This window comes from Photinus pyralis, unplaced genomic scaffold (genome assembly GCF_008802855.1).
Source record: "Photinus pyralis isolate 1611_PpyrPB1 unplaced genomic scaffold, Ppyr1.3 Ppyr1.4_LG3a, whole genome shotgun sequence".
NCBI classification, from domain to species: domain Eukaryota; kingdom Metazoa; phylum Arthropoda; class Insecta; order Coleoptera; family Lampyridae; genus Photinus; species Photinus pyralis.
The window spans coordinates 7,613,003-7,637,695 of NW_022170509.1; the positions used below are offsets into that span (position 1 = coordinate 7,613,003).

General features: G+C 34.9%; 1 long non-coding RNA gene across 1 annotated transcript in view; it reads right to left on the reverse strand.

Annotated features, from left to right (window-relative positions):
- Positions 1-24,693, reverse strand: part of LOC116165435 — a 93,011-nt gene that overhangs the window by 16,381 nt on the left and 51,937 nt on the right. Inside the window, exon 2 of the long non-coding RNA XR_004144147.1 lies at positions 8,526-8,641. This is a non-coding gene — a long non-coding RNA (uncharacterized LOC116165435). The remainder of the gene's footprint in view (positions 1-8,525; positions 8,642-24,693) is intronic.

Sequence of the window (24,693 nt, forward strand, 5' to 3'; positions counted from 1 at the left end):
GTAGTGGTTGCGCGGTTTGAGAGTAGTTTGAAAACACCCAATTACAGAAGTATATGTATAGTGGAGTGGAGACATCTGTCGTATATAAAGTTTTTTATTGCACAAATTAGTATAGAGCACATGGATGGAGTAGTAGTAGTACTTCGTACAGATTTCGCCATCCATTTGCGTCCTCTGTGAACAAAATGTTCACCTACTGACTGGATCAATATATTTGTCCTGCACTTAGTTCCGACAGACGCGTTCACATATACGTTAGATGTCAGTAAATTCATACCTATCACATAACGGTGTCTTTCTCTTTTGAATTATTTTAGATTTAATGAAATACGAAAATTTGAATATGTAGTCGTACTCAACGCAGTGACCTACCGCTGTTTTCTAACTTTGGCTTGAATTTTGTTGCATGTATAACTTACGGTGAATTCAATTTGTTGCTCAATTTGGCGTTTTAAATGTTTTATGTAGATTAGGTAGGCAACAAACACAGACCGACGGACAGAAATTCCAAATGACCAAAATTCAATCCTTTGACCATCACCTATTACAGAAAACAGAATTGGAATATTCAAAACCGTTCGCGAGTTATCATGTACAAAGGCGGATGGACGAATTAACAGAGTGACAGACAGTCCAAAATAAGAATGAGCTCGGTCGCTCATTAATAAGTGAGACTACCATTTGTAGACCCGCAGGCGATTCAACTCAGGTAGTTCACACTCTACTCATTTACGAGAAACCCCTGTTTCCGGACCTATTCATTTCCCTTCCAAGAGTGGTCAATAGAAGGTAAAATTTAGTGGTTTAATTTGTAGCGCCGTTTTCGCCGCCGATAAGGGAACCAAGACCAAACTTTAAGGGTTGGTGTCAGTGGCGTACCTAGAACTATTGCCGTCCGGGGTGCCGTCTCCAATTTGCTGTCACTTCTAAGTCAATAAAATGGTGGCTTTTATACATTAATGAACGTAAATAAGTAAATGTAATTCAGACAAACAAACAAATATGTGAGGAACTTTTTTACCATTGGATGCCGTGTTTAAATTAAGCAGTTATAAAGGGAGCTGCATGCAACTTTGATAAAAATGCATGATATTTATTTTTTTAAAGGTCACAAGAACTTACGGAGGGTTCTAGGGCTATGGCAATTATATAAGTACCTAATTCAAAAAAAAGATCGAAAATCAAGATCAGATTACCTTAGTAATCTGCGGTATTAGCATTTAAAAGTGCGAACGCTTTTCAGTTGGATAGTGTATTGACATCCGAAATAAATTGGTTTCTGTATTCTGCATTTTAGAGGTATTTTCAACTCTACAATGACGACGATAATTCGTAGAAATCGAATAGTAAGCTTATGAAGTGAACAAGTCGTTTTTTTCATCTAAAACTAAACATAAAGATGCCGCAAAATATGTGCCGCCCGAGGTAACTCATAAATAACTCGGTCAAATTCATGAATCGGGAAATTCCGCCATATTGGAACAAAATGGCGAAAATAAATCTACCTACACCTAATCAGCCAAGCCGAAAGGGATTATTTTTAATGTTTATTTAGTTGAGGTAAAATAAACTGCTTGAAGAAAATTACGATACTTTTTTCAACAACCTTCCACAGTAGTTATAATGGACTAGCACATTGTATTTTTATCAGTCTTCTACCGGATTAAGAATGTATTTGTCCGTCCATCTGCCCTTTTTTTCGTAACGGTTTAACAGATCGAAATGAGGTTTTTCGCACAGTAATTATAATATTACTAGCAATTATAATGACGCATATTGAACACACACAATGTAGAGAAAAAAATCCACAAAAACTAATACTTTTTTCGATCCTTGTGAGAAACTTGGAAATTAGGGTTTTTTTAAGTAAGTATTGTGTAGTGATTAAAAAATCCATTTTCTCTATTTTAAAATTTTAAATACTTTTGGGGGTTAAAGTGCAATTTTTTATGATTTTTGGGTTTCTGGGTCCCAAGGAATCATCACTAAAATCTTTTCTCGGTTTGAATAGTGCCTTGCTAAGAAGGCCATCTGAAAATAGTCAAAACTGTATATGGAGGTACATAAATTACGTAAACAGGGTATAATGGTTTCATTTTATTTGTAGAAATGCGCGAAAAATGTAAAAAAGAAATAGGTTAAAATTTATGTAAAATACGCATTTTCCTTCTATTTTGGCGTATAACTTGGAAAGAAATTAAAACCGAGCACCAAAAATTAATTTTTATAGATATACTGTTGTTATAAATGAAATCCTGAAAAAGTTGATATGTTAATTAATATTTTTACTGAATTATAACATCACCCACCGCCCAAGTGATTGAAACCAAATTCATTCGTTTATTGTCTCGCATAGTCCCTATCAACACGGCCATGGAATTATTGCCATAAGAAATACATTGTCAACTTCAAGGCAAAAATACAAGGTTGATTCCCAACTGTGTGTTCGCCGTAAAAACCCAATATGGCGTCCGTAAAAAATACGAGAGTTGATGTGATTTACTACTGAATTTACTCGAAACTCACAATTGATTTTTTAATTTATTTTAGCACCATCAAAAACCCGAGAAAATTATATTTTAATTTCTTTAAGAATAAGTGAACGCCAGCGCATTTCCGAAAATGACATCTTTCTGTTTTTTGGTCACAAGCCCACAACGTCGCTATTTGTAGTTTGGATTTTCAACACGTATGGACACTTTGATTTGGCATTCATCGCAAAGATAAAATTGCGGTAAAACTGTACCTTACAGGAGCGATCTGTTTCCATATTTGTTAGTAAAGCTACCTTTCTAAAGAGAGATAGGATCAAATCGTTGTCAGAACGTCAATTACTGTGTTATTTTAATTTTTTGATGTGCATAAAAGTAGTGGTCGGTTTATTTTAAAAATTCGCTTTAAAAAAAATTGGTTTGAAGTAATTCTGATATTCCTAAAGAAATAAACTTATGAGCATTATTTGCAGAATGTTGAATATCAATTAAACAGAAGGGCGGCTGCCGAAAATCTGATTAATTATAAATTAGAGTAGGATTAAGAAATATAGATTGCACTTCGTGTGTAGAAAATAGAACAATTCAGCAATTGCACACAATGTTGAATGGATTAGTTACCGATTTGCAATTGGTAGGTTGCAAATATGCGAATAATTGTACATAATTTTGTATGTAAAGAACTTAGAATTAAACATTAAGTAAAAGTCTTTAGTCATTGTCACTGGGGCTCTAGGTTATACTTAAACAATTTGCGAAGCGAGGCACGCAGCTGACACTCAATAATATTGAGAGCAATTCTCAATATTATTCATGGTCCTTCGAGCATTGAAGAATTAGGGGACGGTGGACGGCATCAGCAACCAGCGAAGATAAATATTGTAAAGCCAAAACAAAATCCCTTAACCAGGTAGACACGTAGTCAGTAAAGTAATGGCATACCAAAAAACATTTACATCTAATCAATTTGACGGCAGAAACTTCACTGACGAGCAAGAAGTATAACGGAGGCGTAAAACCAACTTAAAGGTGAAGGGATTGCATTAAGTGCAGAGAGATACAAATCGTGAGCAACAAAACAAAGGAGTAGGTAAAATAAACCTTTAACACTAACCTCTAACGGCAAAACAAAGAACTATAGGTAAGACATCTATACTAAGATAGCACAAATGGATTACAAAGTAGATACCTAGGCGGTTTTCCTAAGCCAAAGTAACCGTTTTTAAAGAAATTTTTCGAAACAAAGAAATTCCCATTATGTGAGTGTTTCCGTAGAACCGTAGTAACGCCTTCATTATTGGTACGATGCTATTAGGAAACATTTTTAAGAGACTAACTAGAGTAAAGCTATAAGATCATTACCAATTTCATCTTTGTACAATACGGAGCTAGAAATTGCTTAGATATTTTTTTACAAACAAAATGGTTTGATTATCACACGCTGCTGAATTCAAAGGATAAATGAAAAAACACAGTGTGCCTTTTCGCCATCAAATATTTAGTACATATTTTCTTCCAAAAATAAGACAGCACCGAAAACGAATTTAGTTGCATCGATTTGTACCCTTAAAGTATTTTATTGGCCTGTAGATTTGTTACGGCATCAAAAGATTAGGGTTTATACGTAAATGACCACGTCGCCATAAAACTAACATTAAAAGCAATTATAATGGTTTATCGCTAACCATGAATAACAAAAAGGTCGGTTAAAGCTAAGGAACAAAGGAAAAAAGAAAAATTTCTCAATGGACTAGAATTGTCGATGATGATTCCATAAATGTGATTTAGATAAACTGCAGATGCTTTAAAAGATAATATTTTTCTTGTACATAAAATAGGCTTATTTTATGTAGGTTACACAATATCGAAGAGATAAGAAATATATAATATAAGTAGCGTTTAATTCGAAGGGATGGAACAGAGTTTTTCTATCGTGGAAAATTACTTTGCTTTTGGATACTATCATTTACTCTACCCATATTTAACTTAACTTGATGACAAAATCACAGTTAAATAATGTCTGATTTCTGTTTTAATATCCATCAAAACATGTGCTCAAGTACCAAAAGCTTTCGCTGAAAATTTTAACTTTGAACTGTAAGATTTGTGGATTATTGGTTGTAGTGATTAGTTTTGTCATGTTTCCATGTCTCACTGCACAATTATATGGAGACTAAAATAAAGTCAGTGTATACTTCGCTAGCGATTTGGACGATGACTGGGCGAACAAATCAAACTTACTGGAATTTTAAATGATCGCCCAAAGTAGCATAGAAACGCATCGCATAAAATAGTTTTCTTAATAAACACATGCACTCACGTTCAAAACTGCGCCTCTCTTGTCTATGCGACGTGTTATTAGATCTACAGGCAACCGGTAAAAAGGTTAAAGGCAATTAATTCGTGCTTTTGTTAACTGTCAAAACCCGATTTTAGAAATTACTGATAAATTATTCCAGCGAATTAACAAAATATCAACTATTAAAGTTTGAGAAACCTGAAGCACGGTTTGCTCCAGATTCAAACTGTCATACATCTTCCGAAATTGATTTTCAACGAGTCACCAAATTTTATCTGGCGATACAAAGAGTCCGATTGTAATGTATGTACATTTATTGTACAATGCGTTCCACCATCCAATTTTCCTAATTTCTGAAAGCTTTGCCGAATGTCAATCAAAGTGTTCTTTTTTCGATAAAGTGGCCGTGGGAGTCATAACATAGCCGCCGGCGCGCTTTAGTTTTTCTAAAAAAATTCCAAAAACGGACAATTTTTGAGCAAAAAAGGTTATAATAGCGAAACCGCTAAAATGAAGGGTGTAATGTTACATAAAAAAAGTTCTTTTTGAGTATTTTCCAAATCTGCAACAAATATGGGGAGTTCCATTTAAAAGTTAGTAAGTAAGGTTGACGAGTATTCATTTTAATTTTCTACAGTGTAATTCAAAATTTCAAAACTTAGTTATACGAAAGGAAGTTTCAAATCCCTTTCTATTTCAGGTTTCTGCATGAGTTGGCTGCAAACCGATTTGCTAGGTAGGTTTGATAGAAGGGTTGCGAGATGATCAGTAGGGAAATTCCTGGAATAAAATGAGTAGAAAATTACGAGGAATAACAGAGGTTTTAAACATAATCCTATACAGGAAATGAGGTAAAATATACAGTAAGGCTTTGTAACGGTTAGTTTTGGTTTTAAGTGGGGGGGTATGATTTTTGTGCGCAGAGTATAAATTTTGGTTTGCTTTGTCTTCGCTCGCTTTCGGAATTTACATGACTCGAAATCTTTCTGCTAAAAGCAAGATTGCGATTTTGTAATTTGCTTATCACCTAAAGTTTTTGCGTGATTGGAATTGGTTAAAAATCGAAACGTCCCTTTGGTTTAGCTTGCTGAAAGCATATTGAGGAACGTCTTGATGCCGTTTGCGAGATTGGATTAATTTTATGCCATCGATTTGGGGCCACGCGGTAGATATTCTTTTGGTTACAGAGATTTGCAACTAGACGTAAATGTAAATACGGGGCGGTCCAAAAGTTCCTCTTCTATGTAAAAAATTCATGTCTTTGTTAATTGTTAAAACTTTTGAAATCGTCCAATTATTTTAGGAAAACGTCATCATATCAAAAAATGGTGATAATGAATAGCCGCGGCGGCTATTCCCAGATCTGTCGGTTCCTGATTTCTTCCTATGAAAAAATCTTGTAGCACAATACAAACCCATTCCCGAACAATCTACATCAACAAATCGTGGACTTTGGAGGAGTTTAGAAACAATATTCGAGCAGAGATTGCCAAAATTACACCGGCAACACTTCAAAAAGTAATGCAAAACGTTATGAAAAAATCCAGTGCGTGGCCACTTGCCCGATACAATTTTCCCAACCTAATGTAGAAAATCTCCTTGAAATGAATACTCTCATTTTCAATTTACTTCATTCGTTTCTATTTTTTTTGCTCAAAAATTTGATTTAAAGATTTGTATAGGAAAGGGACTTTTGGACCACCCAGTAGGTACTTGGAGAGACGTGACCTAATTGTTCAACAACATCGACGTGTGCCTCACTTCATTTCCCTTGGCGCGCAAGATAAAAGCTTGGGAAGTCCTGGTGAGCATTGTGGCACGATCCCAGGGACTTAGCTCAGGGCCGGCTCAACACGCATTGCTCGAGCAAAATTCCTGGTGCCTTCCCCGTGGTATTATGTGTCGCGATCTTCAAGAGGTAGACGAAACTGCAGGGAGGCTCACAGAGTTGGTCCGAGTCAAGTATGCCTGAAACGGAGGATCCTTACTGCTCCACATGCTGAAAAAGGTAGTACACACATTGAGGCGTCAAGCAAAGTATGGATTACGGCAGGGTTTTATCGAATCTAGAATATCTGCTAACCCCTGGGGGTACGATACCGCATATCCTCTCAAGAACGATTCAGGAAATGATTAGATGAGTATGTCCAACATACAGAATACATTTATTTCTCCTACCTTTACTTTCTTCCTTTCTCTGGTGTACTAAATAAGTTTGTCAAATTATGAATAGCGATGAAAAAGTGAACCAATCTCATAATGTAGAATTACCCTAAGCTATTTTTAATAACTAAATTTATGGCTTTTCGTTGCAGATATTACAGCAAGGCGTAATCAATAAAATAAACAAGGCTAAAATAATTCCGTCCAAACCACAAGCCAAACAATATAAATTAAATCGGCAAACAAATTTGACTACCACCTCCAAACTGTAGTTTAAAAAACCACGATTGATCAAATTATTCGTGGTTAAAGCGTATTTACGCTCATATTTACGTTATGATTGATTACATTCGAAATATGGCGTAATATGGTAACTAACTTTTTTTTAGTATTAAAGGACTTAGGAAATCATAAAAATTATAGGCTTGCTATACAACATTGATTAATCGACCAGGAGGGGAATTAGGTGTAGGAAATGGCAATTAGTTTCTTATTGTAGCAAGTAGTACATGTTCATGTTTATGATAAGTCAATTAATCAGAACATATCTATCTCGGAAGCAATTCCACAAATGACAACGTACAAAACTTCAATCGGAAAAACCTTGGAAACTTTGTAATTTCTACCTTTTTAAACTAACTTAGAAATAACTGACTCTCTACAAATTGACAATTGCAATCACTGTTTAACTATAATGTACAGTTACGCTAATTACAAATAAATTAGGGAAGCGATCGACAAATTTACGCTGAAACGTAATCGTCTGCAAAGGATTTCCAAAGAAGCGCATTTCCATAGTAACAGATACTTTTTCCAAATGAAATGAAAAATTGGCAACCATTCCGATCCAAGGGGTAAGGGTATACCTTCTTAAGTTCCCAGTCACTGCGGGCCATCTGCGTTAAAAATGAAACTTCCGTTCTTAAATATGCTCAAAGAATTTTTAGAGGGTGGGAAACGTTGTATTGAAAATAAAATGTAGTTTTTTTTTAAATAAAATGACGTATTCCCTAAGGGTCGAGTTTTCATGTTACTGTTAACTTAATCTGACTCCGTGGGACAGTTAGTAGGCACTGGCATATTGTATACTAGTGCTGGGTACGGGCCCTAAATCTTCTAATATGAGATTTTCCTTATTTAATTTTTTCTGCAGTAAACATAAAGAGGCGATTTTTCTGCTTGCTCCATTTTACCCTCGTATGGCGAGAAATAAGAATTCAATTAAATACGTTACATTCCAAAAGGCAGTCCTACTTGTAAACGTCTATGTAGCTCAGTGGTAGAGCGTTGGGATACATAGTCCGAGGTCGTATGTTCGAACCTGGACTCAGGTAAGAATTTTTCATCTGTGACAGGGATGGGAATTTCCTTAGATCAGTTTCGAGCATTATTCCAGCTAATTTCTAAGGTAATTACGGTAATAGTATAGAACAACTTAAGACCTTCTGTAGGGGCACCTCCAAAAAGCATTATGCGGGTCACTTTGTAATTGGGCACAGGCCTGTTGAGGGCCCAGAACAAAAGAGGGATAATATATAAATTTAAAAAAATAAAAAAAGTAGAGTTTTTACCTTCCTTTCCCACTTAAGAGAGTTGAGAGTTTCTGTGTAGGTACATGTGACAAACGTGGAATCAAGAAAAGGTCTATTGGTATGCCCAGGTGTCCATTTTTCGCGTATCGCCGAACCTGAAAAAAAAACCATTCGGATAACTCAATTTTGTAGACATCCCTTTTGAAAGTTATTAAATATTGTTAGTAAAACATAATAGAAATCCATAGTGTGTACGAAAGTATAAATGGATAGCCATAACAAACGTCACAGTTTAAACCGCCCATTTTTATTAGTTTTCTCGTAAATAAATAAAAAAAAGGAAATTGGAGTTTTATTCAATTATTATAAATACTAACCAAAAGTGCTTTCATTTTGTCATTCGGGTTTAAATTTAGTAACTTTGTCCCTTGCCGCTTCTTGGAGACTGGTTAGATCAAAAGCCGTCTATGTGCGATAACACAATCTAGCGAGTAACAAGCAACGGCATCCAGAATGAGGAAGGCAATGGAAAACTACATCATTAAAGGCTTTCCCTTGTAAAGAAACAAAGAAAACATACATTGTTCCCGAAAGAAATATTCTGGATTTATTTCCCAATTCTAGTTAAACTTAAAAAATATTCCTGCTGGCCAGATAATTAAACTTATCTTCGCAAACAATGAAACCAGTAATTCTAAACAAGCATTCCGGCGCGAGACGATATGGCGCGATAGCAAAAAGGCGCGAAGACAAGATGGCGCGTACCATTTAGGCATGGGAACCATTTGGCACGGGACAAAAGGGCGGGAGCGCTATTAGCGCGCGAAGTCATATGGCGCGAGCTGCTATGGGTACGTTATAGCTTCAGCGTTCCCTAAAACGCAACAAAATTTTATAGAATAAATTATTTTTGTAAACCTTAGAGCCTTTTTTGTAGCACATCGTTGTTTCTCAAACGGAATGTTTTACGTGCAGTGTTGTTTTTCCAGTAATGTAATAAAAATAATTTAAAAAAATCTTAATTCCGTCGATTTTTCTTAAAACGATTTTTAATTGATTTGGGTTTTGCCCTTCCACTGTCGGTTACTGTACTCGCCGGCCCGCAGCCCTATGTTAATTTTCATACAAAATTTTTCGCTTCTTAGTGTCCAACTGTTTGGCGCCCTATTGCGTTCGCATCCTAATAACCCACACTCTCTTGTCCTCGCGTCCTAACCGTTGCGCCCTAATGTCCGGCTTCGTCCATTAACGAATGGAGAACTTAAGATTTATGTTGAAATTCAGTTCTTAATGTTGGTACATTAGGTGCTTTGTTTTAATTGTTTAATTTTGCGATTCCACCATCGGTATTTATGATGCAGACTAAACTCAAATTTTCGCAAAATTATAACCACCTTATTTGTTAGTTTACCGCGAGTCAATTCGATACTTTACTATTTCCACGCACACTAGCTTCTTTAACAATCACCATGTAAGAAGCGTACTAAAAAAAAAGAAAACCTAAGAAGAGAAATGGTTAAAAAAGATATGGGTCTAATAGGAGTGAATGAGGTGAGGTGGGAAGGTAAAGGAGAGATAATCCTGAATGATCGCACATATTATTTTGTGGAGAGACAAGAGAGAGAACTGAGTGGGGTTTATTGTAAATAAGAGAATAAACGCTTGTACTTGTACTAGTACAGTAATATATGGATGTGATAGAGAAAGTGCAGTAAAGGTAGAAGTACAAAAGGTAGTCATTCAGGTATATATGCCCACCATAGATCATGAGAAAAGGTTTAGGAAGTGTGTGACCAGATTAACGAAATCATAAAGGAGGAGGTAAGGGTTTCTGCCACATGTGTTGGGAAAAGAACTCAAGAGATGATTGATAATATGAAAGAACGAAGAAAATACGAAAGGCAAAACAACGAAGACGGAAAGAGACATCAGGCAATGGCTAGATGACTTCCTGAAGACTGAAATGATTCCACTGGCAAAGAGAGTGGTAGTAAAGAAATGCGGAGAGCACCTTATTATAAGCCTGTTAGTGCAGGCCGCGAAAACCTTATTGAGGGTTATCAATATAAGAATGTAAAGGGTGGCAGACAAGCAGTCCGCATTCTGTAGGGGGGTTGGAACTAGGGGTGCAATAAGTGTTGCGAGATAGAGGCAACAGGAAAAAGGGAAAGAAGTGAAAGGGGTTGATTGGAAAGAGAGGAGATTGATGAGCAGGTTATGTCTCAAGCAGAAGGTGAGTATGAGAACAGGAAATAGTAGATCAGAATTGTTTGAAATTGGAAGATGAGTGAGGTAGGGCTGTTGTTTGTCCCCAACCTGTTTAAGATTTACTTGGATGAAATGATACTGGATTGAAGGTAGAAGGTGGAAAAATAAACTGTTTCATATTTGCAGGCAATAAGATCCTTTGGCTGAAAGTGTCCATCACCTGAGTAGAATGCTGAAACATATTCGACAACAACAAGAAGCAAATTAATAAAAAGAAATCGAAGGTAATGAAGATCGTGAAAACGGAAAGTTGGAACCGAAGTAACGGAGGAATGGCAGAAATGTACAAAATCAAGAATAGGGATTGCAAAGAGGCGTTTGGGCAGAAAAAGATTTTTAAAAATAAATTTAAAAACGCGACTTTCTATGTATTTTTCAAAATCTCCTCCCTTCGGAAAGCGGGGGACTGAAGTGAATTGTCAATAAATTGTCGTCAGAAAGTTCGCACAGTTGCAAGAACTAATCGATCAACGGACAAAATGTAACACGCCACCCTCTGACTCCCTGAAAAGCTTAACAATAAAAGGATGAGAAATGTAAATGAATTGGAACGTTCAATACGGTGGCAAAGTTTCACATTATTCTCACATGATATTTTCGCTGAACAAGAACTTATTACGTTAAATATTCCTGTGGCTAAACGAATTTTCCACAATTTTTGTCTCTAATACTCAATTCTTAGAAAAGGAACATTAAAATACACTCTTACTAATGGTTTTCAGTACCTAAGCGGTAATGATACGCTATCCTTCATAGGCCATTTTCATACGTTTATAATTTGTCGCAAGAAAGTGGCTCTTTGCATGATGGGTAGGTAACCTGCAATTTACTGCAATTGGTAATGTAGTGGTTGTGGTTAATAATAATACCTATAGCCTTCAAATCATACGACATCGGTATCATTGCCTACGGAAATCGCTATCTAACTATCAACAAGTAATTTCCTGTATCAAATTTTACAAGTGCTCGCAATAATTGAAGTTGATAAAAATCCAGATACGTTTACATTAAACTCGCTGGTCCCGACAAGTGCTAGGAATTTACGTCCAAAACGCTTTATATATAGCACATTTTTTTTTTTGTAAGGATAACATATTATACACGATTCACATACATGATTATAGCATTACATTATTTGCAATACCGCTAGCAAAAGTAAAATATTTATGTACTTTAAAGCAAGGAGATTGTTAATTTACGAGCATTGTTCAATGGAAACACGTTCTTCTAGATTTTCACTAAAGCAAAGGTAGTGCTAGATTCTCTAGGCCCATGGCACATTTTTTTATAAAGCCCTCAACTTTCCCATTGTCCTTCATAATTTAAAAAATGGTTGACAACCCTAGTAAAGCGAGAACCAGTGTCGCACTCACGTAGTGTACAAGATCCTGGATTGCTTCTTTTCGGGGGTGATTAGATGGGTGTAGGTATAGAATAAAGATTTTTCGGGTGTAGGCACCACGTTATGCGAATACCTGACTTGGGTGTCTACCTAGGTGTCTACTGTGTAATTTGTTTAATTAAAATGTGTGGTTATCCTGACGTTCTGTCTCGCGGTTCTTTTTTGTTTTTTGAGTCATCGGTCCGTTAATTTTACCATTGAATAAAAAATTAAGATTTTACATAATCATTCATTGAATCTAAGCGTACTGTGTACATAATATGTCCACGGTGGTGATAGAGGGAAATGAAAAATATAAAATTATCAATTTTAGAATGAAAAATGTTTATTACAAAAGTTTCTTTGTAATGAATATGGAATAATCTGCCAGTTCCAAAATAACTATACGGGGCCAGGAAAAAAAGTTATAGAACCTTACCTCATTTTTTAAATGGAACACAAGCCTTGATCTAAAAAGTATGTTTTTTAATACAATACATCAGAGATGATACACAAAAAAGATTGAAGTGGTTCAACAAAATCAAAAAAGATTCCAAAACATTTAAAAAATTGAAAAACGAAGTTAAAAAAAATACATTTCAAGAATAGTTTTGAGTCCATTTAAATTTTTGAATCTTTTTGAAGCTTGAACTTTTTAGTGTATCACTTTTGGAAAAAAATTTAATATACTTGGATTAAAATATACAATCTGTTCCATTTAAAAAATGGTATAGGGTCCAATAACTTTTTTACCTTATTTTGAAAACAGCACATTATTCAACAATCACTATAAGAAAAGTTTTGTAATAAACATTTCTCTGTATCTATTTTAACTGATAAAATACACGGTCATTCAGAAATTAAATATTTTCAAATTTTGATTTTACAATTTTAAGTTTGCCCAAGAAAGAGCACATGACATTAATTTTCTGATAGCACCGATAAAAATGGGACATCCTGTGCAATAATATCCAACTACTTGTCTCCACCGTCTCCACATTTTCTTTTTCAGCTTCAACTCAACTGTACCACATAGGATTTATGGTATAATTTTATACATTTAAGGTGTTTATAATTGATTTTAAATTTTGTCACTTGTGTTTAAAAACCCCTTAAGTTGAGAGTCTTGTGTAACTTGGACAAGCCGAGTGTGATTTAAAAATCATTTTTGTGGTCTGTAAAATGACGGTACGTACTAACTTTTAAAAGGAATCATGAGCCAAATTGCAAAAAATGTGTTTATGGCGCCATATATTAAATATACATTCTAAATTATGCAAAAGACATCAAACACCTGTTGTGGAACTATCTATTAATAGGGTGAAGATCCAAACAACAAATACTGTAAAGGCCTAGTCCAGCTCTAAAATAATATATTAAAACCGGGGTTGAAAGGGTTGGAAAGTGGTGTTTTGCAAATTGTGGCAAAACTATTAATTTTAGACGAAAATGTTAAATATAAAAGTTATAGAGATTAAAAAAATGAGCAACTTTTGTATCTACACTATTTTCACATAACCTCCAATTTTCCTAGAAAAACCGGAAAAATTGTTTTTTTTCGTTTTTTATTCTTATTTTTGCGAAATAATGTCGTAGGGGTTTGAAATTTGGAGGAAACATGGCTTGTTTTATGATAAAAAAGGAGATAATTTTTTGGGCCTGTAAAGTTGAACCGTTTCCAAGATCTCACGATTTCTGAAAAAAACGACCTATTTTTCAAGGGGATGAAAAATCTATTTTTTTTCATCGTACAGAGGTGCGTGAGGTAGCAAAATTTTCGTAACGACTTACATTTTAATAATCAAAAATAAAAAATATTATTCCAATAGAAAAATTTTAAGAAAAGCGGCAAAAACGTGGGGAACAGTTTTAAGATATACCGTTTTTGACAGTAGGTGAATAGCTTTTCTTGCAAATAAATTAACGTGTTGGATCCGCGCTAATAAAGTTTTTGAAATCTGTCTTCTCTCCCCTCTTTAATGTTGCTAAAATATGTTTCTTTTATTTGCCAGTGCCCAACTGTAAGGCAGACATTAAAACATCTTTATTATTTCTTTTTTCTGCATTTTTGCCGCAACTCTACTCTACTCAGCAAACCAGTTTTGTTTGTCATCTAATTTTGGGTTATAAAGCTGTCAGCGTTTGTGTTACTTTAGCGCACCTTATATCGCAAAACTTGTACGGCCAGATTATTGGGATTATTAAAAAAAACTGTAAATGATTTTTAAAATTTTTTATTTTAATTTTCGACCTGCCTCCAAACAAGCTTTTTAGGCTTTTCTTTCTTTCCGGGATTCTATTTTTTTTGTGTTTCGGAATAAATTTTTATCATTGCCAATCTATTAATTGTGATCCTCTGTGCGATTCAGTTAAAATTTTGGCGGAATTTGACAGGATTCCTTAAATACTCAAAGAAACTAAAACAAATCAAACTAGGAACTTAATTTTTATTTTTTCCCTCTGTTGGTGGTTTCATTCACACTTTCCATCGTGACGTCGATTTCAAAAAGTGGCTAATTTTGTCTAAAATATCCCTGCAATTCATGCGGGAATATTTCAGTGGATTCGTCAAATTCTTCAACCTTCTACCTATAATATTCCACACATGCTCACATATACTTGACAGTGAAATAGTGATAGAAATGTAAAAGCAAGGCAATCATTCGACCTCCGTCAAATTCCACAACCACACCCTCAAAACAACCAAAAGAAATTGATAAGAAACTCAAACAAAGGCAATGACAGATAGGCCATTACCAGTTAATATCCACTTGAATGGAATTTGAATACATTACTACCTCTGAGTAGTTGAGTAGTTAAATGTTTCCGCCAAATTTGGCCAAAAAATTCCAACGCTTTCTATTGCGGTTGCACTTGGTACAGATACAACGGGATTCCCACATTAGGTACATTGTTTACGTCTAAAAAGTATCACTTGTCTCAATCTTCAAGGGAAAGAGGATTAAATTTGGAAACGCAAACGTTTCCGGTCATGACATCGATAAAAGTTTGTGAACAACATTCCTTTCAATCGCGTTTATACACTTTAAAAAAGTCCGTGTTCAGCTCTGCTTACGAATAAACACTTAAAATTCTATTTGCTTTAGCTCAAATTCCCATTTAAAGTGTAGTTGCATTGAAAAGCTTTTCTCGTAAGCTGTTTAGACTTTGAGATATATCCCTTAAATCGTACAAATAAAGCTTAAAGTTCATAAGAGGAGATGAAGCGATTGACTCTTGTCCCCTCTTTTATCGTGCCTAAAAAAATCTGTCAGTTCATGAATCGTTTATCTTCACTGGTAATTATTGTAGGTGTATTTTATACAAATCTCCACGATTATTTATTAGTCGCCAGTCTAGACTATTGATACCTCTTAATTGGCATAATGATAAACAAATTACATAATCATTTCAAATCTCGTGAGCACAAGTACGTAGTCATTACACACTGAAAGGAACGTGCGTCATGGCTGTTATTATAATTAATCAATCAAATAGTATTTATTTGCAAGCCAAAGTTCGCGTTCATGATGGATTCTGCAGATCTATTCAAGAACCCAATACAAGAACATGTGCCATTATCGCTTGAGGGTAACTGCGTTGAGACTGCAGAACGCATTTTAACAGATTTTCCATTGGGGGGGCCCAATTTTTAAGGAAAACTAATTGAAATAAGAGCCAGGCTACTTGTTTTAGCTTTTGGGCTTCATATTGTATTTTAGCTTTGGATAGATAATATTTTATTGAATTTTAAGAACACGTAAGGTCTTTGGTTAAATGAAACAAACGGCATTTGCCTAGTTGTTTAATTGTACATTATTACTATACATTGTTGCACAAGCAAAATCTTCATTATTTCATATTTAGTTTCCAAGTAAAAAATATTTAAATTACAAACCGAATTGTACGATTTGAGATCCAACATATTAAAAACAAAAATATTACGTCTTATGTCTTCTTTGGTTAAAAGCTCGTAAGCGTAAATCAGTTAGATAAAGACACTGTCCATATTCATAATCAACGTGCTATTCAGCAAATTCCACAAACATTTTACCGCGTTCTAAGCAGTGCCACAAATTATAAAGAAAGCTACTATAATAGCAGCCAGTTTAAAAGTGAAATTGCGATAAAGAAAACTATCGGAAAAGTCAGATAATCTGTACGTTCATTTTTGTGCCGCTAAAGTCATTAGAGTGGAAAGGGATTTCGCAAATAATAAACTTAAAATTTCAAGAAGCAACCCTTAAAAGCGAGTTTGCGCTCGTTTAAATTTTTCAAACCCAAAATTTGTACTGAGCAGCACGACATCTGAAATTTAACCGATCATCATCCAAGACATCTCATTCCAAGAACTGCTACTGGATTTATTCATGCCGTCAGGTTTGTAAGCATGCAATTACCTGTCAACCACCCCAATGTTTTGAGCCACATCTAGGAAGTCACCCAGAAAAGGTTCGTTTTAAAAATTTAAATCAAGATTATCAGCCACAAAATGAACAAACTCCTTTTCTTGAAATTCTGGTAGAATATACACCTCGCCATTATCAGTAATTCTTTGAAAATGCTTTTTGACATATCGGTTTCTATTTTAATTGCATTGCTGTAGTCAACCGATAATCCTAAATTGACAAAATGTCAACCACGGCCTTACTTCCTGTTTTTTCATGAGTAGCCAGTCCTAAACTCGTTTCTAAGGGTAACACACGAGGTTTTTTGTACTTGAATAGCCGATGTGGATTTTGATTGTTTTTTGGTAAGACATTCAAATATTAAAATTTGTGAAAACTTCCAAGCGCACCTATTTCTGTACCACAAAGACCATTTGAAAAACCGCAGAAGTTCTTGAAACCAGTATCATCAAGAGAACCCTGAAAAGTCCATTTTGATAAACTCAAACAAGCTTTCCTCAAAATGAGGGATACCTTCAGTGTTATATCTAAATTAGTCACTTGATCTTCAGTGTCATGTACTGTCTGCATTTACCGTGGGCTTTAGTGAAACTCTTTCAGATTGAGTTTTTCTTTTAGGTATAGAGAAAGCGACGTCCTGAATTTCTTCCTGTAAAAATCGGCGCAGCATAACCTTGGGGTGGTTTCAAAGTCTTTCCGTTAGGTTTGCATATATTCAGATAAGTATTTTGCAGATTAGCTATACAACTTATGTTCCAATCGCTCAGGAACGGCTTTATACAGTCGAGAAACTCCACAGATGATTCAGCTATTTTCGGAGATCCTCCAGTACCAGCTTATGTGTCTAGGTTCGTCTACTGTCACAGACACGCGGCTAGCAAAACATCTCATACTGCCACGCCCTCGACGAAATGACTCATTACTTCTCACATTAACGAATCCTTTGTTTTGTACTTTTAATCGACAATCGTAATAATTTGCACGAGGTCTTTTTTAATTTTGGAGGACTTCGCTTAAATTTATGATTTTTTGCTACCTCCACTGGGCCAAATTTTTGAATTGGGCAACATGTTATTTTATGCACTGATTGAGAGGGTCGAAATTACAAAAAAACAAGTTTTTTTGCTCGTCTCCAGTATTTAAAATTACATAAATCATATGAAAAAAAATTGAACCTCATCTATTTAGCTTTGCAAAATTGAGTTTGTGAACCGACCGACGACGCCTCAATTGCCAAAAAGCCTTATATTAGTTAATATTGGCAGAAACACACAATTAATCTTATTGTAAGGCCTTGGCGTTTCGTATAAAAATTTTTATTTTAGTCGATGCTGAAAAAAAATTTATTACTCAATTGTGTTATAATGTGAACCTATGTTTTGTTGAAAGTAATATCTCACACGTGAACCCTGTTGTTTAAAAACAATTATTTATAAACATTTTCTATTGCTAACAATTCATCCTTATGCAATATTTGTTTTCATGTTGTAACGCTCTAATAACTCTTACTAGTACAGTGAACAATAGCGACACTATTTTTGATGTGTTTGTGTGCCCATCCGCGCGATAACTCGAGAACGAAAGCGAATTTTCGAATTCTGTTTTCGGTAACAAGCACTAGAGCTCGGAAAAGTCATTAATCGTATCTACGTACTTAAGGGGGTTTGTTGTTTGCGCCACTCTCAAAGCTGTGCGTGAACCAGGCGAGCCGTCTTATGTAGCTTTTGGGGGCTGCTCATACCCCTACAACCGAAACATTGAGGGCAATGACCTCCCCCCCCCCCCCCAATTTCATTTTGCATTTTGCAATTTTTTTATTTTTTTTTTAATATATATCTATAAATCTAGACCATTATAATTCATGTATATTTTACACCAAATGGCACAAAGTATAAAGTAATATTGCACTTCGCTAAGATCTTAAAGGTGGGAAACTTGAGCTTTTTCCAAAATCTTGGATAACCGGTATGTGTATCTAATATTTCCCGCAGAAGGCCTTAAACCTTTAAAAATTGAAGTATCATGGTTTTGCGACCTCAATACAAGTTCTTATAGGAAGACAGTAGGAAGTTATCAGGTGACTCTCTAAAATTTTAGATAAACAAATTTCTTTAAGCAAACATTGAACAATTGGGAATTGTTAGTAGTTCTGTATTATGGTCATTCTTCAAACGAACAAAACGCGTTGTGGTCGCTTCTAAAAATGATCACAACGCGTTGTGGTCATAGGTTAATGACCATAACACTTAAAAATATTTAATTTCGGCTTCGGACATAACGCGTTGTGTCGAGGCCTACGATACTTACAGGGCGGAGTCACGTGACTTTAGGAGCCAGTTCGCGACACTAAATACATTACGGCTTATGGAAAATCCGTGCGAGGCACCACTATTTATTTTTTTACTCTGAATCCGTTTAACATAGAGCCACGAAATTTCAATGAGAGCTGGTCAATGGTACAGATAATTAAATTATAGTGTTTGTTAATTTTTAGTAACGCTGCAAATAGTTAACTTTAAGGTTTAAAGTCTTTGAAGATAAAACGACGATAGTAAATCCGTGTTTTTCTATATTTTCACCGTCATATTTCTGTTTTTAGGAACGATACCATTATAATTCTTTCGGTGTCTTAAACTAGAATGATATGCGCCTCCAATTATGCATATATAATGCCTTATCGGGTATTAGTGTAGATTTAACAAGCCCTACAAAATCGCACATTAATTATCCGCGCAGAGCAAAATTCACCATGCGAGAAACTTTTTTTATTGATAATACAATTGTATCACATATATCGAATGAATTGTGACCAAAGGACACAAAAATGTTTTTCAGAAGAAATTTTTAAGAAATGGTCTTGTGTTTCCTTTTTTCAGCAGTTTTAGTAAATAGCGCGACTTCAGAAACACGCGAACGCGCAATGGAAATTATTAGTTTTTAAAGTAATACAATTTTGAATGACACTTCATTCACTGACTCAGCCAAGACGTAAAGCTAAACTACTGAATGCCAAAAATAGAATTAAAAATTAATTAAAATTAAATTAAAATATTTCGTTACACTACCGGACAGACACACAGAGAATGTGATTTAACAAAGGAGTTTTTCAGTCTAAAGGATTTCGCTTCTTTACAATGAATGCTAACCGTTATAGTTCAAAATAAAACTAAACAAAACGAGCTCCTGGGTATGGCTATAGCATGTGCAAAACCAAATTTTAAACCTGATGTGATGTTAGTTTTGCTTTTATTTAAAGTGTACCTGAAGTGGTGGTCAGGATCTACTTCATTAAATTGATGAAAGCAGGACTTGGAATATGACCATGTACCATCCTCGAAACGTATTGCGACGCATTATGTTCAGGGGTAAAAGCTCATCTCGGTTCTAACTAAAAACTGGGGTTATATAATCGTTATAAAGTGTTTTCTCTTGGTACGTACCCTTATAAAACGTTGTACTTGCAGGAGCTTTGAAAAAAGCTATTTGTTTTAAAAAGCAATGTTTGTTATTTAACAACAAGAAAATAAAAACACCCGAAATAAAACCGACGCCAATTTCTGTGATTTGTGTATTGGGGTAAACCATGACCGCCAACGCCTTAAATAAAAAAACACTAAGATTTTGAAATTTTGAATCACCCGGTATATTTAGTTTACTAATTTTTAAATTCAAAGATTTCTTGGTTATTTCGTGCTTGAACATGAACCACGAAAAACTAATAGAGTTAATGCAACAATATTTTCCAATATATTACCGGTGTGTGTTCGTCTGTCGGTCGGTCCGTCCGTCCGTTAGCACGATATCTCATAAACGAATGGACCGATTACGATTAAATTTTTCAGGTGGATTCTTTATCGAATTTTTAGATCGGAGTTCGTGCATTGACAATGTAAGCCAAAAAATAAAGAACACCCTTTTGACATCTCCGTTAGTTATGTACCGAATTGCATGAAATTCGATGTGCGCATAGCTTTAGCCATATAAAACGCAATTCCAAAAGTTGAGCCTAATGGATCATATTTCACAGTGCCCTCTTCTTTCCAAATTCTCGTTTTCTATATTTGTTTATACACGTTTAGTTTAAATACAAGGAAGAAACCGAAAGATATCATTTATCCTTTTAACTACGAAAACTGGAATGAGTGGAATTACAGAAAACTATGCTTCCGAGAAAAGGCTCTGAACGAACAAAGTAGATTATTTAAATAATTTTTAACCCTGTGTTAGTAAAATGAGCATATGATAATCAGTCGAAATTTGGAAATTTGTGCAGAAATCAGAATATAATTATTTTTATAGCATTGTATCTGCACGTCATTGAACTATGCAGGCCATTCTATGTCGTTAAACTGTTAATCACGTTTGAATGTTTGATAAAAACGAAAATTTTCCAAATTTTGAGTTCAAAATTGATGACACTAAAATCACTGCGCACTGCTGTGTTTGCTTGTTTCAAAAACAAGAATCGAAGATTTGGGTTACATTAAATTTGGAGTTTCATATGTCGTAGTAAAGGTGTTACCCAGATAAGTTACACGAGATAGTCCATCGCGAAGTAAAGAAAACCAACACCACCACCTGCGCGTACCACGACACAAACTATTTTGTAGTGAACTGATTTGAGAATAAGTAGAGATAACAGCAAGGTCAAAATTCCTCACCGGACTACTTAGTCATATTGTCGTACGATCTTTTGTTAAAATTTAATTTACCTATTTTCCCGTTTCTGTAATTTTCGTGGACATTTATCGGTACAATGAAACTGCATCAGCCTATAATATACAGGTAACACCCCTATGAAGTACGCCGTGGATTATAAATTGGAATAGGAACCAGCCTTGATCACCATAGCCATTCTAATTAATTAATAAAAATTTGTTTTGCTACGAAAAAGTTCGAACCATTCGCTTAAAGTGAAACACTTTCCCACCGCCCCAAAGTCTATATAAGGTAGTAGCTAATTTTTAAGAACAAAAAACTATTTTACCACGGTGACAAGGAAGGTTTAACACCTTTAAATTGGGTGGGGTATAACTTCTGATGGGTAGGGGTAGGGGTAACTACCCTTTGAAATTGTCAGTTTCACTTGTTTTTGAGAATCCTTACCGTCAGAACTAATGTCGGCGTTGAAATTTTGTCGGATATTTTTCGACTGGAAATTGCGAAACTGTGACACTTCTTAATGCCTGAATTAAACTTATTATTATCATTGCGGTTACTTACTGTCCTTGATAGAAATAACTATTATATAATACTATTTTCTATTGAAACAATAGTGTAACACGCGACACTTTTACAAACAGAGTTTTATAAAGTTATTTCAATAAAATGTGAAATGCCTTTTTTGTAATTTAGTGGTAAACAGAAATTGAATTTTTTTAAAATTTCGTTTTCTTTTCCACGAAAGTAGCAAGTAAAATTTTAAAGTAAAAAGGTGAAAATTGAGAATAAACTGCTATTGTGTGCTATTTGGACAAAAAGTTACAGCTTTGGCGAACAGAAAATGGTTAATAGCTGGGCTATGTGCTATAGCGTCCAACACAATTCAATATTTATTTAATCCATATTTAATATGTCCAACTTTTACCGATACCTAAAAACATGAGGGTTATATTTTTTTACATACGCTGTATTTTCAAGCAATCAATAATGTGGCGTATAAAAATAATACGAGTACGGTATGCCTGTCGTTAATAGTAAACAACAAAATTGGGCTCCTAAAACGCAAAGATTATACCTTACAATCGTGTTCATTTGTTCAATGCACGATTTTAGCATTTTAATATTGACGTAGGTAATACGCTATATCTTGCAAGACCATCAAGTTATATGGCTTCGTCATACCTTGTGGTCCTTTTTTTTAACATGAGATTGTTGTGCCTAATGGCTTCTGATTGCTGATGACTGACACGGATTCAGGCAGTACTCGTGTATTTCCGTAAAAAAAATGGGGGGGGGGGGGGCCTTTTTTACCCCAATGAAATACCACCTAAAGTGCGGATGGTAAAAATTGCCATCTTCTACATCTATACATACATTGGTTATTTTTCAACCATTGAATCCATTTCGCCCTTTGTAAGACTGCGCAAAGCAATAATTTCAGTTCACTATCTGGACCCAGAGCTTTGCTACGGTGCATTGAGGAAAATAGCAAAACAGCTTTGTTTTTCTTGGACACATGAGAGAGTAGAGTTACATCTCTAATATTTTTTTTTTAAGCCGTTCGCCAACCGGTCTCTTTCTTTGCGACAGAAATTGTGAAGGGATTTCCCGTTTAGTTTTGTAAGTGTGCCGAAATGCGTCAGCTTCTTCTTTAATAAGGAATCGACAAACTCGGCAGTCACATTCCTATTTGGATTCATATAAGGGTTCTACCAGGCGAATTACAGCTTGTGATTCAATTCCTAATTGTCTAGGGTAAAGCTATCTGAATTGTTCCCAATATGAAGAAAAGAATGTTGCTCACAGACCCAATGTTAGCAGGGATAAAGATCAGGTTTTTGAGGGATGGTTTGTCTAGATCTGGACCGGTGTAAAACTTGGACAATTGATAAATTCCATGACTTGTTTCCACATTACCTTATCAACATGAAGACGACTACGTTTTTATTCTTTTAAAAAAATATATAACCGGCTAGAGCTAGACTACCGGTACAAAATAGCGTTACAAACTTTGCGCTCACTTTCAAATAAATATGAAACACCTTCATTTACACTCCAATTCTTCCTATTTAAGCAAAGACCACCTCCTTTATTAAAAATCAACGTCGTTATTCTCGACGATACTCGAAATTCCACCTACGCCGCCAGTAGTGATAACCACCTGCTTTGCTTATCTCGCACATGGCGTTGTTTATCGCAAAACCAATTAATTTTTATCCGATAATAAACGTTTTACACCTGACCAGCTAAAAACTTTAAACATTACATTATTTAAGTATACCTTTATCATGCAAACTAAATACAAGAACTAAAATTTACGGTTGAAATTACGTTAACAACACGTATTTCTGCTCTACACCCCCATGTAGTTTACCCAACCATACAGGCTAAAAGAATGGAGCGGAGGAGTGTGAGAGGGAAACTTACCGAGTGCCAAATGGTAATATTGTCTCGGTAGCCCATACTCTAAAACATATTTGTCTGTTCTGCTTAGTGCTTAGTTGGCTTTTGGTAACGAAAACAAGCCTGGTCTGGTTTTCTGGAAATGACTTTTAACAAACATGTAAAAAGTTTTCTTAGCAAGAATTATTCAGTTCTTGGAAACAATAGCTCTTGTTTGGATAAATTTGTTATTTTGCGATTCGGTTATTTGGATTTATGACGAAAAACTAATTAACTAATTAGAAACTTGCTTGTTTTAGGCCTTGGTTGCGTTCATATTTATTGCGCTTGCAGTTCACTATCTTTTGGTATTGTCAATTACTTAATAAAATTAAAATTATAATTACGCATTACAGAAATTAGGGTATACTCGAGGGTATACTTGTCGCATCACATCATATAATGAAAATTTCTTTAATTATTGCGACTAGTTCAATCCCAAAATGCACAATTACTTACAGTACAGTACTTCTCCTTTTTCCTAAAAAAATTGTCTTCTTATGAAATTCTAAGTAATAGTATTGCAAAAAAAAAACTTGTGAATGAAGTAGGTATTCTTAGTTTACCTTAGAATTAGGTAACAACAAAATGGACCATGATATTCATGTTTTACACATAAACACCAAACAGTATGGACCAAGGTATACACATGAATTTGGATAATTCTTTCTATTGACCGTTAGTTTTCAAATGACAAATCTATTTTTCTTTTAAACGTATCCAAACTTCTTGCGATCAGAATAGTAAAACATATGCAGTAACAATTTCCGCGTACAATGCTTTTTGTTGTTAATTTCGAAAGCAAATCAAAAGATACATAATGAAGCTGGTTGAATGACCACTGGTTCAAACCAAAAAAAAAAAAATGACAGTATAGTGTCGTACTAATAAGCTTATTGTAATAGTTAATAAAAATGTTGTTTTTCTTTCGTTAGAAAACAGGATGTCCTTAGGCTATAGTTCACTATACGTACATAAAAGGTTCTTTTCGAATTAAATCGATCCTCCAGTTTGAAGCCTTTTCGAAGACAGATTGTCCCGGATT